Below are 7,500 nucleotides of genomic sequence, written 5' to 3' on the forward strand. Positions count from 1 at the left end.
CTCTCTCTTCTCTGTCTCCTCTCTCTCTCTCTCTCCCTCCGTCCTCCCTCAAAGAAATGGCTGAAAATACCTCTCCCTCTCTCTCTCTCTCTCTCTCTCTCTCTCTCTCGCTCTCCCTCTCTCTCTCTCTCCCTCTCTTGTCCCTCCTTCTCTCTAGTGAGTCTGTCCAAGGTAAACTTCCTGAGGGAATCCAATAGGCTAATTAACTAAATATATGTATTGTCTTTATATTATCTGTAGAGCTTCGAGACAGGATTGTTTCGAGGCACAGATCTGGGGAAGGGTACCAAAACATTTCCGCAGCATTGAAGGTCCCGAAGAACACATTGGCCTCCATCATTCTTAAATAGAAGAAGTTTGGATCGAACAAGTCTCTTCCTAGAGCTGGCTGCCCAGCCAAACTGAGCAATCGGGGGAGAGGTGCCTAGGTCAGGGAGGTGACCAAACACCGGAGGATCACATTGACAGAGTTCTGGAGTTCCTCTGTGGAGATGGGAGAAACCTAAGGACTAACAGACCATGAGAAACAAGATTCTCTGGTCTGATGAAACCAAGATTGAACTATTTGGCCTGAATGCCAAGCATCACGTCTGGAGGAAACCAGGCACCATCCCTACGGTGAAGCATGGTGGTGGCAGCATCATGCTGTGGGGATGTTTTTCAGCAGCAGGGACTGGGAGACTAGTCAGGATCGAAGGAAAGATGAACGGAGCAAAGTACAGAGAGATCGTTGATGGAAACCTGCTCCAGAGCGCTCTGGACCTCAGACTGGGGTGAAGGCTCACCTTCCAAAAGGACAGCGACCATAAGCACACAGCCAAGACAATGCAGGAGAGTCTTCGGGACATGTCTCTGAATGTCCTTGAGTGGCCCAGCCAGAGCCTGGACTTGAACCCCAAAGAACATCTCTGGAGAGACCTGAAAATAGCTCTACGGCAACGCTCCCCATCCAACCTGACAGAGCTTGAGACGATCTGCAGAGAAGAATGGGAGAAACTCCCCAAATACAGGTGTGCCAAACTTGTAGCATCACACCCAAGAAGACTCAGGGCTGTAATCGCTGCCAAACGTGCTTCAACAAAGTACTGATTAAAGGGTCTGAATACTTATGTTAATGTGATATTTAAAAAAAAATATGATAAAAAATGGTTTTGCTTTGTCATTATGGGGTACTGTGTGTAGATTGAAAATGTAATACATTTTAGAATAAGCCTGTCACATAACAAAATGTGGAAAAGTCAAGGGGTTTGAACACTTTCTGAAATCACAGTCAGCCTGTTAACATGGTCAGGTACTGTCAGCCTGTTAACATGGTCAGGTACTCTCAGCCTGTTAACATGGTCAGGTACTGTCAGCTGTTAACATGGTCCAGACTGTCAGCCTGTTAACATGGTCAGGTACTGTCAGCCTGTTAACATGGTCAGGTACTGTCAGCCTGTTAACATGGTCCAGCCTGTCAGGGTGTTAACATGGTCCAGACTGTCAGCCTGTTAACATGGTCAGGTACTGTCAGCCTGTTAACATGGTCCAGCCTGTCAGGATGTTAACATGGTCAAGACTGTCAGCCTGTTAACATGGTCCAGACTGTCAGCCTGTTAACATGGTCAGGTACTCTCAGCCTGTTAACATGGTCAGGTACTGTCAGCCTGTTAACATGGTCCAGACTGTCAGCCTGTTAACATGGTCAGGTACTGTCAGCCTGTTAACATGGTCCAGACTGTCAGCCTGTTAACATGGTCCAGACTGTCAGGCTGTTAACATGGTCAGGTACTGTCAGCCTGTTAACATGGTCAGGTACTGTCAGCCTGTTAACATGGTCCAGACTGTCAGCCTGTTAACATGGTCAGGTACTGTCAGACTGTTAACATGGTCCAGCCTGTCAGGATGTTAACATGGTCCAGACTGTCAGCCTGTTAACATGGTCCAGATTGTCAGCCTGTTAACATGGTCAGGTACTGTCAGCCTGTTAACATGGTCCAGACTGTCTGCCTGTTAACATGGACAGGTACTGTCAGACTGTTAACATGGTCAGGTACTGTCAGCCTGTTAACATGGTCCAGACTGTCAGCCTGTTAACATGGTCCAGCCTGTCAGGATGTTAACATGGTCAAGACTGTCAGCCTGTTAACATGGTCCAGACTGTCAGCCTGTTAACATGGTCAGGTACTCTCAGCCTGTTAACATGGTCAGGTACTGTCAGCCTGTTAACATGGTCAGGTACTCTCAGCCTGTTAACATGGTCAGGTACTGTCAGCCTGTTAACATGGTCCAGACTGTCAGCCTGTTAACATGGTCAGGTACTGTCAGCCTGTTAACATGGTCCAGACTGTCAGCCTGTTAACATGGTCCAGACTGTCAGGCTGTTAACATGGTCAGGTACTGTCAGCCTGTTAACATGGTCAGGTACTGTCAGCCTGTTAACATGGTCAGGTACTGTCAGCCTGTTAACATGGTCAGGTACTCTCAGCCTGTTAACATGGTCAGGTACTGTCAGCTGTTAACATGGTCCAGACTGTCAGCCTGTTAACATGGTCAGGTACTGTCAGCCTGTTAACATGGTCAGGTACTGTCAGCCTGTTAACATGGTCCAGCCTGTCAGGATGTTAACATGGTCCAGACTGTCAGCCTGTTAACATGGTCAGGTACTGTCAGCCTGTTAACATGGTCCAGCCTGTCAGGATGTTAACATGGTCAAGACTGTCAGCCTGTTAACATGGTCCAGACTGTCAGCCTGTTAACATGGTCAGGTACTCTCAGCCTGTTAACATGGTCAGGTACTGTCAGCCTGTTAACATGGTCCAGACTGTCAGCCTGTTAACATGGTCAGGTACTGTCAGCCTGTTAACATGGTCCAGACTGTCAGCCTGTTAACATGGTCAGGTACTGTCAGCCTGTTAACATGGTCAGGTACTGTCAGCCTGTTAACATGGTCCAGACTGTCAGCCTGTTAACATGGTCAGGTACTGTCAGACTGTTAACATGGTCCAGCCTGTCAGGATGTTAACATGGTCCAGACTGTCAGCATGTTAACATGGTCCAGATTGTCAGCCTGTTAACATGGTCAGGTACTGTCAGCCTGTTAACATGGTCCAGACTGTCTGCCTGTTAACATGGACAGGTACTGTCAGACTGTTAACATGGTCAGGTACTGTCAGCCTGTTAACATGGTCCAGACTGTCAGCCTGTTAACATGGTCAGGTGATGTCAGCCTGTTAACATGGTCCAGACTGTCAGCCTGTTAACATGGTCAGGTACTCTCAGCCTGTTAACATGGTCAGGTACTGTCAGCCTGTTAACATGGTCCAGATTGTCAGCCTGTTAACATGGTCCAGACTGTCAGCCTGTTAACATGGTCCAGACTGTCAGCCTGTTAACATGGTCAGGTACTCTCAGCCTGTTAACATGGTCAGGTACTGTCAGCCTGTTAACATGGTCAGGTACTGTCAGCCTGTTAACATGGTCCAGACTGTCAGCTGTTAACATGGTCCAGACTGTCAGCTGTTAACATGGTCAGGTACTGTCAGACTGTTAACATGGTCAGGTACTGTCAGCCTGTTAACATGGTCCAGACTGTCAGCCTGTTAACATGGTCAGGTACTGTCAGACTGTTAACATGGTCCAGCCTGTCAGGATGTTAACATGGTCCAGACTGTCAGCATGTTAACATGGTCCAGATTGTCAGCCTGTTAACATGGTCAGGTACTGTCAGCCTGTTAACATGGTCCAGACTGTCTGCCTGTTAACATGGACAGGTACTGTCAGACTGTTAACATGGTCAGGTACTGTCAGCCTGTTAACATGGTCCAGACTGTCAGCCTGTTAACATGGTCAGGTGATGTCAGCCTGTTAACATGGTCCAGACTGTCAGCCTGTTAACATGGTCAGGTACTCTCAGCCTGTTAACATGGTCAGGTACTGTCAGCCTGTTAACATGGTCCAGATTGTCAGCCTGTTAACATGGTCCAGACTGTCAGCCTGTTAACATGGTCCAGACTGTCAGCCTGTTAACATGGTCAGGTACTCTCAGCCTGTTAACATGGTCAGGTACTGTCAGCCTGTTAACATGGTCAGGTACTGTCAGCCTGTTAACATGGTCCAGACTGTCAGCTGTTAACATGGTCCAGACTGTCAGCTGTTAACATGGTCAGGTACTGTCAGACTGTTAACATGGTCAGGTACTGTCAGCCTGTTAACATGGTCCAGACTGTCAGCTGTTAACATGGTCCAGACTGTCAGCTGTTAACATGGTCAGGTACTGTCAGCCAGTTAACATGGTCAGGTACTGTCAGTCTGTTAACATGGTCCAGACTGTCAGTCTGTTAACATGGTCCAGACTGTCAGCTGTTAACATGGTCCAGACTGTCAGCCTGTTAACATATTCAGGTACTGTCAGCCTGTTAACATGGTCCAGACTGTCAGCCAGTTAACATGGTCAGGTACTGTCAGCTGTTAATATGGTCAGGTACAGTCAGCCTGTTAACATGGTCAGGTACTGTCAGTCTGTTAACATGGTCCAGACTGTCAGTCTGTTAACAAATTCCAGACTGTCAGCCTGTTAACATGGTCAGGTACTGCCAGCCTGTTAACATGGTCCAGACTGTCAGCTGTTAACATGGTCCAGACTGTCAGCTGTTAACATGGTCAGGTACTGTCAGACTGTTAACATGGTCAGGTACTGTCAGCCTGTTAACATGGTCCAGACTGTCAGCCTGTTAACATGGTCAGGTACTGTCAGCCTGTTAACATGGTCCAGACTGTCAGCCTGTTAACATGGTCAGGTACTGTCAGCCTGTTAACATGGTCAGGTACTGTCAGCCTGTTAACATGGTCCAGACTGTCAGCCTGTTAACATGGTCAGGTACTGTCAGACTGTTAACATGGTCCAGCCTGACAGGATGTTAACATGGTCCAGACTGTCAGCCTGTTAACATGGTCCAGACTGTCAGCCTGTTAACATGGTCAGGTACTGTCAGCCTGTTAACATGGTCCAGACTGTCTGCCTGTTAACATGGACAGGTACTGTCAGACTGTTAACATGGTCAGGTACAGTCAGCCTGTTAACATGGTCCAGACTGTCAGCCTGTTAACATGGTCAGGTGATGTCAGCCTGTTAACATGGTCCAGACTGTCAGCCTGTTAACATGGTCAGGTACTCTCAGCCTGTTAACATGGTCAGGTACTGTCAGCCTGTTAACATGGTCCAGATTGTCAGCCTGTTAACATGGTCCAGACTGTCAGCCTGTTAACATGGTCCAGACTGTCAGCCTGTTAACATGGTCAGGTACTCTCAGCCTGTTAACATGGTCAGGTACTGTCAGCCTGTTAACATGGTCCAGACTGTCAGCCTGTTAACATGGTCCAGACTGTCAGCCTGTTAACATGGTCAGGTACAGTCAGCCTGTTAACATGGTCAGGTACTGTCAGCCTGTTAACATGGTCAGGTACTGTCAGCCTGTTAACATGGTCCAGACTGTCAGCTGTTAACATGGTCCAGACTGTCAGCTGTTAACATGGTCAGGTACTGTCAGACTGTTAACATGGTCAGGTACTGTCAGCCTGTTAACATGGTCCAGACTGTCAGCTGTTAACATGGTCCAGACTGTCAGCTGTTAACATGGTCAGGTACTGTCAGCCAGTTAACATGGTCAGGTACTGTCAGTCTGTTAACATGGTCCAGACTGTCAGTCTGTTAACATGGTCCAGACTGTCAGCTGTTAACATGGTCCAGACTGTCAGCCTGTTAACATGGTCAGGTACTGTCAGCCTGTTAACATGGTCCAGACTGTCAGCCAGTTAACATGGTCAGGTACTGTCAGCTGTTAATATGGTCAAGTACAGTCAGCCTGTTAACATGGTCCAGACTGTCAGCCTGTTAACATGGTCAGGTACAGTCAGCCTGTTAACATGGTCAGGTACTGTCAGCCTGTTAACATGGTCAGGTACTGTCAGCCTGTTAACATGGTCCAGACTGTCAGCTGTTAACATGGTCCAGACTGTCAGCTGTTAACATGGTCAGGTACTGTCAGACTGTTAACATGGTCAGGTACTGTCAGCCTGTTAACATGGTCCAGACTGTCAGCTGTTAACATGGTCCAGACTGTCAGCTGTTAACATGGTCAGGTACTGTCAGCCAGTTAACATGGTCAGGTACTGTCAGTCTGTTAACATGGTCCAGACTGTCAGTCTGTTAACATGGTCCAGACTGTCAGCTGTTAACATGGTCCAGACTGTCAGCCTGTTAACATGGTCAGGTACTGTCAGCCTGTTAACATGGTCCAGACTGTGAGCCAGTTAACATGGTCAGGTACTGTCAGCTGTTAATATGGTCAGGTACAGTCAGCCTGTTAACATGGTCAGGTACTGTCAGTCTGTTAACATGGTCCAGACTGTCAGTCTGTTAACATGGTCCAGACTGTCAGCCTGTTAACATGGTCAGGTACTGTCAGCCTGTTAACATGGTCCAGACTGTCAGCTGTTAACATGGTCCAGACTGTCAGCCTGTTAACATGGTCAGGTACTGTCAGCCTGTTAACATGGTCCAGACTGTCTGCCAGTTAACATGGTCAGGTACTGTCAGCCTGTTAACATGGTCAGGTACTGTCAGCCTGTTAACATGGTCCAGACTGTCAGCTGTTAACATGGTCCAGACTGTCAGCTGTTAACATGGTCAGGTACTGTCAGACTGTTAACATGGTCAGGTACTGTCAGCCTGTTAACATGGTCCAGACTGTCAGCTGTTAACATGGTCCAGACTGTCAGCTGTTAACATGGTCAGGTACTGTCAGCCAGTTAACATGGTCAGGTACTGTCAGTCTGTTAACATGGTCCAGACTGTCAGTCTGTTAACATGGTCTAGCCTGTCAGCTGTTAACATGGTCCAGACTGTCAGCCTGTTAACATGGTCAGGTATTGTCAGCCTGTTAACATGGTCCAGACTGTCAGCCAGTTAACATGGTCAGGTACTGTCAGCTGTTAACATGGTCAGGTACAGTCAGCCTGTTAACATGGTCAGGTACTGTCAGTCTGTTAACATGGTCCAGACTGTCAGTCTGTTAACATGGTCCAGACTGTCAGCCTGTTAACATGGTCAGGTACTGTCAGCCTGTTAACATGGTCCAGACTGTCAGCTGTTAACATGGTCCAGACTGTCAGCCTGTTAACATGGTCAGGTACTGTCAGCCTGTTAACATGGTCCAGACTGTCTGCCAGTTAACATGGTCAGGTACTGTCAGCCTGTTAACATGGTCAGGTACTGTCAGCCTGTTAACATGGTCCAGACTGTCAGCTGTTAACATGGTCCAGACTGTCAGCTGTTAACATGGTCAGGTACTGTCAGACTGTTAACATGGTCAGGTACTGTCAGCCTGTTAACATGGTCCAGACTGTCAGCTGTTAACATGGTCCAGACTGTCAGCTGTTAACATGGTCAGGTACTGTCTGCCAGTTAACATGGTCAGGTACTGTCAGTCTGTTAACATGGTCCAGACTGTCAGTCTGTTA

The 7,500-nt window shown here is 47.8% G+C and overlaps 2 protein-coding genes across 3 annotated transcripts in view; one reads left to right on the forward strand and one right to left on the reverse strand.

Annotated features, from left to right (window-relative positions):
- Positions 1–7,500, reverse strand: part of LOC149973524 (uncharacterized) — a 272,367-nt gene that overhangs the window by 34,928 nt on the left and 229,939 nt on the right. The window contains exon 3 of one of the 2 annotated variants that reach the window (XR_016490079.1): positions 936–974. The exons of the other annotated variant lie outside the window; for it this stretch is intronic. The gene's annotated coding sequence lies outside the window, so the exon portion shown is untranslated. Of the gene's footprint in view, positions 1–935; positions 975–7,500 lie in introns of those variants that run through there. 2 annotated transcript variants of the gene reach the window in all.
- LOC110512281 (cytochrome P450 26B1) overlaps positions 1–7,500 on the forward strand; it is a 67,080-nt gene that overhangs the window by 8,493 nt on the left and 51,087 nt on the right. The window lies entirely within an intron of this gene.

This window comes from Oncorhynchus mykiss, chromosome 21 (genome assembly GCF_057628025.1).
Source record: "Oncorhynchus mykiss isolate SJ-2025 chromosome 21, ASM5762802v1, whole genome shotgun sequence".
Classification (NCBI taxonomy): Eukaryota; Metazoa; Chordata; class Actinopteri; order Salmoniformes; family Salmonidae; genus Oncorhynchus; species Oncorhynchus mykiss.